Here is a 5,464-nt window from a genome sequence, read left to right as displayed (position 1 = left end):
TCTCTTGCATTTCCTGCCCTGGCAGGCAGATTGTTTACCACTGAGCTAACTGGGAAACCTGGTGATTATAACTGTGAGGGACAGAGACCTCTGAAGACATCAAATTTTCAGGTCTGGATGAAAAAAATAAATAAAGAGGCTTTCAGTTGTTTGGTTACCTGGCCAAGAGGCAGTGGAAATGGCTGAGTATCACTCTGGTCCCAGAGCTGAAAAACAGCAACCTAACCAAACCTCAGTAACTCCATTCCCACTGACCCTCTGCTTAACTACTCCGAGCACCATAATTTCCTTGGAAAAGCGGTCATCATTATTTTATTTCAAAGAATTAGTAATAAAATAAGATAACTAGTCAAAAATAAAAGTGTTCTATAATGCAAACTAGTAATAATAATTCTTGCTATGATATGTAAAATATTCAGTATATATTGGGAATTGCTCTGTGCTTCAAATTGCCTCAAATCAACACTTATGCAGGTATTATCAACTCATGCAGACAAAGAAAAATGTTCAGAAAGGTTAAGTGACTTGCCCAAGGTCCAAACAAGGATTTAAACCCAGGCCTGTTTGGCTCCCAAGCGTTTGTTCTTTGGTGTTTGAAATTTTGGATTTCTTTTCTTGTTTTCATTAATCACTAAAGGGCTTCCTTGGAAATGAGCCTATAATAATAATAATAATAATAATATGTATTGGCTGCTTACTATGTGATGTACCAGGTACTGTTGTACACACTTGAAATGCAATAACCCATTTAATCCTTATAACCCTATGAGGGAAATTATCAATTTCCATTTTATAGATGAGAAAATTGAGGCCCAGAGAGGTTGACTAACTTACCCAAACTAGTAAGTGGCTGAGCTAAAGTTCAAACCGAGTCAGTCATATGATTAAGTTATTTAGAGGATAAATAAATTATTAGAAATTTACAAGGGACTTTCTAATTTTTTATTGATATAATACCTGGTGTAAAAGCCTTCTTAGCTTTACACAGAGATTTACACAGAGATTAAAATACATCATGCATTTATGTTCTAAAGCCTTGTCAAAACTGTTTGTATTTTGGGCCTACTTTGTCTATCATAAAATGAGGTTAAAGAATAAGCCACATCTATGAGCATTTGTATACATCTAACTCGAAGCATTACTTTCCTGATGATCAGTATAAATGTCTAGTTACAGAAATGGTAAATTGATGAAATGTTTCCATTCTTTTTTGGTTTCAACTTAACAAGCTGTACTAATAAGTTATTTTGCTTTTTTAATTTTCCCAAAGAGGTTATGATTTGGTGGCTTGTTGAAACAAGTCTTTTTAGCAAGATTCACTTTAAAGTTAGACATTATGAGTTTCAAATTAAGCTGTCAGCCTGTGAAGTGATATGGAGAGAGACGTGTTACACCACCCGCTCCCCCTAACCCCCGCTCCTCCTGCCCAACCTCTGTGGAGACTGGGAAGTACCAACAGGAATACCAGAGGCCAGGAATCACATTTTCGTAATTCTTTTCTAGTTATGTCAGATTTCTAGCATGCTATTAGAGACACATGTGTCATCCTCACCATCAACCAACATATCATTGCTGTTTCAAACTGTTACTAGAGCTGTTGACACAGAATATTGTGTCTGTCGACAGCTCCAATTAGCTGGCGTGTCTGACTGGTGACAGCATGGTCTACTTTTGTTTACGGGGACGGTGGGAGCTGTATCTTGCCTCCCAACCTCCAGAGTCAGACAGATGGATAGAGCTATATAATCATCAACGGAAGCGTGTGATATGCTGTCTTCACAAACCATCGTGCGGAGCAGAACCAACGGCCTTTTGTCTGCTTTTAGAAATGACTGCAAGATCCCTCCCTACTGTCAAGTTATGAGGGTGAAAATGTATAAAATGCGTCATATACATGTACATGTAGCACACACTGGATTGTGATATGAGGAGGAAATAGAGCAAGCTTTTAAAAAAACAAGTGATATTTAATTTGTTTCACGTCAGTACTTAAGATGTTTTTGCCTCAGCACTAAGCTGATGAAAGTATCTTTCATGGAAAAAATTTTAAAAATAAACCAATCATCCTTCTATTATTGTTGACATCATACTAGTAAGGATTGTTAAATCACGTTTTGTAACATTTGACACTCTCTACTGTGAATGACCTTTCTCCTGACATGTGGTAGAATCATCAGCTTGGAATTCCCTTTGATAAGTCATCTTCACTAGTTCCCAACTTTTGGTCATAGAGACACATGGCAGAAACGATATTCACAGGCCAAAAAACCCACCTTAATAAGTATCTTCAAGGATGTGTACAGTTCAGAGTACACAGCTCATAACTCCATATTTTCCAACAGAAAGAAGAATGCAAAGCTAGTGACTAAGAATGATGCAACTATAGAACTAGTCTGGGATTAGTCTGGATTCCATTTTTTTTTTTTAATTAAAAAAATTACTGACCTAGTTCATGAGTTCATCTCCTATCTTCAGTTAACTGCAATTCATCCCTCAGGTTTCAGCTGAAATGCCACTTGCCTAAGTAAACCTTCCCAGGATTTTCATTATACACACAGCACTCCATTTTTCTCCTTTCTGGCATCTGCTGCAGTTTGGAATAGCCTTTTGTGTAATTATCTGACTAATTACTAATGTCCACATCTGTGCAAAGTTCCATGAAGGCAGAGAACAGATCATCATTCTCAGCATTGAGTCTCTGGTGCCCAGGACAGGAGTTGGTACCCAGCAGGGCCCCAAAGAGATATGTTGGATAAATGCTATTCAGGAAGACTCATACTAGAACTTTCCAGCTAAAAGGAGCACTACTCTTCTGGTTTTCTAAGACTAGAATTTCTTTTAAGAAAGTACTCCTTTGTGTCTAATTTATGCTACCAGCTTAAACCAGTACTAGATTTAGTTATGCAGTGGTGTGGCTGTGGGAGTCAGGGGCTATATTCTGGGCAGAAAGAGTAGCCTGATTGAGACTTCAAAGAGCCCAGTTCTACACATGGCAGGATGGAAGGAGAGGTCTGAGAAGAGTCAGATGGAGAAGGAGGCCTTCAACAATGGACCTTCTGTAGCTCTAGGAGGTCACCCTGAAACTCTGACGGAAACATTGAGGGTGAGTTCTTTTCATCCTTCATTCATGGACAGTAAACATATTAATATTGGTCCTATCCATGTTGTATATTGGCAACCATGGGAATGAGATGCAGTCTTCTGAAATGGTTTGATGGTGATATCCTCCATATTCAGAAGATAAGTGGCATGAAGGAGAAATTATTTTATGTGATCAAAATTTGGGAGTTGCTTTTTATGACAGCATAGCTCAGCCCATCCTGACTGATGAAGAAGCTTTTACATTATACTGTTATTTACATATTTCTATATGGTAAACAAAAATCATGTTTTTATCTTAACTGCTCCATACTCAACAAGTTAGATGTTGATGTTTCTTTAGTAGATACTTGAAACCATTTTCTGAGTAAATGTTTGGAATATGAAAATAAGTATTTACTAAATGGATAACTCATTGAGGGCAGAGGTCATCCCTTTTACATTTTTACTCCTCCCCTGAAGCCCTACACACTTAGTAACTATTTGTTGAAAAAATGGGTCACCTTTTTTTTTTTGAAAATATATTTATTCATATATACATTCACTTTACATTATTACATTTTAACATTCATCAAAAACTAAAGAGTTTTTAAGAATTTCTCGAAGTCTTGTAGGGATGCCTTGGCCATCCCTTCACAAAATATTCCATCAGGCACAGATACCAATGTGTCTAAACAGATGTAGTCAGGTTTTGTCGGGTCATACTGTGCTCTTCCTAAATAGGCAAGAAACAAATGTCTTTCTTTGACTTTAAACAACCTTGTATTAAATACCTGCGGGAACCTGACCATGAGGTGGTGGGGCACGCGCATCACGTTGTGCACGTAGTCGAAAGTCTCGGTCAGTTTCCTTTTATTTGCAGTTAGCATCTTCGCGATCTTGGTGATCATGTGTTGGATTTCATTCTGCTGAAAACCTAGTTCCAGCCGAAAAACCTTCATATTTTCCTTCACAGGCTCCAGACTTTCAGTTAGTAGCCTTGGGAGACGAATTACCAGATCTCTAGTCTTCTTCACACTAAGTTCAAGTTCTTTCTGAAAAAATCCCAGTCTGTTATCCAATCTCTCCACTGAAAAACTCAGAAGGAACGGTGCATTTCTGACCATCTGTGCAATATCCGCCTTACTGAAGTTTTTTGACTGTAGATAAGCCACCCTGGTCTTCAGATTTTCAAGGTCTTCAGAGAAAATAGCATAGTTTTTTGTCAGGAATGGTCCCAGTTGGGTGTCCTCTGTGCCCAAATCTTTAAGAAACAGGAGCATTTGCTTAATGTCTTTTTCAAAATCCAGTCGCAGGAGGAGGTTGGCTGCATCGGGATGTTTTTCTGTCTTGGATAAATCCACTCCTAGAAGCACTAACCTCCTCAGAGTCTCGGAATGATCCACATAATCTCGAAGTGTGACTGAAGATGGGGGCAATGGAGGGCCTGCGATAATCTAAACAGCCTTCTCATCGGAGATCTGCTGCAATGGGGACAACGGAGGCACATCGTCCAGTCCTTCTAGGGACAGCTCAGGATCAAGGCCAGGCATCTTTTGCGTCTTCTGTGGCGGCTCATTCACGGAAGGAAGCAAAGTGCTTTGGGCACAATTAATCTCTCGCCTACTTGAGTTGGCAGACTGGGAACTATTCCACGTGGAGGAAGTCCTGTAAGTCCTAAAACCCCACTGGAGAAAGCAATCCTCAGAGGACGCACGGGGCTGAGCAAAATTGCCACACGACAATGTTTTTCCTGGTCTCTGAAAACCTTTTCTGAGTTGCAGAGCAGTCATTGAAGCTACTCAACTTAATTGAGTTGAGCCATCTAGGTATCTGTTGGGCTGACAGCGCCATTTTTCTTAAAGTTGTCCTCCGCAGGGCCTCGAAGGCCTACGGGGCCACGCGGTTCAGGGGCGCGGCCTAGAGCCGAGGAGGAGTAGGGTGGTGGGGGCCGGACCTGGAGCCCCCCGGGCAGGGCGCGTGCCCCCTTTACCTGTGGCAAGGCCTTCGCCGCCCGCCCAGCCGGACCCTGCGGGCTGCCCCTCGGCGCAGCTCTGCCAGCCGGCGCTAGCTCGCCCGTCGGCCCACGTGGGCTGCGGGCGGAGTGGGCCAGACCATCGGTGCGGCTGCGCGGGTGGGGAGCGGGCGGCGCGCGGCGGAGTGGACAGAGCCGGCCGCGGGGGGCACACGGTCTCCCTCCCCTGTGGGCGCCGCAGACCCTTACGATGGGCTTGGGAAGGCGCCGCATGGACGCCCCTCCCTGGGGCCCGGCCGGGCTAGCCGCCTCCACCCGCATCCCGAGGCCTCGTGGACCCTGGGTCACCTTTTAAAAGGTTTTTTGTTTCCTGGTTGAGGCCTGTCAGTTTCATTTTTCTGCATAGATTTT

General features: G+C 42.3%; 1 pseudogene across 1 annotated transcript; it reads right to left on the bottom strand.

Moving 5' to 3' along the window:
• Window positions 3,610-4,932, bottom strand: LOC102184948 (annotated as a pseudogene). Its single transcript, XR_001295532.2, has one exon. The product of XR_001295532.2 is annotated as a transcription termination factor 3, mitochondrial pseudogene (transcript).

The sequence above is a fragment of the Capra hircus genome, chromosome 1, assembly GCF_001704415.2.
Source record: "Capra hircus breed San Clemente chromosome 1, ASM170441v1, whole genome shotgun sequence".
In the NCBI taxonomy this organism is placed as follows: Eukaryota; Metazoa; Chordata; class Mammalia; order Artiodactyla; family Bovidae; genus Capra; species Capra hircus.
Note: the sequence above shows the minus strand (reverse complement) of the source record. Positions and strands in the feature narration are given on the sequence as shown.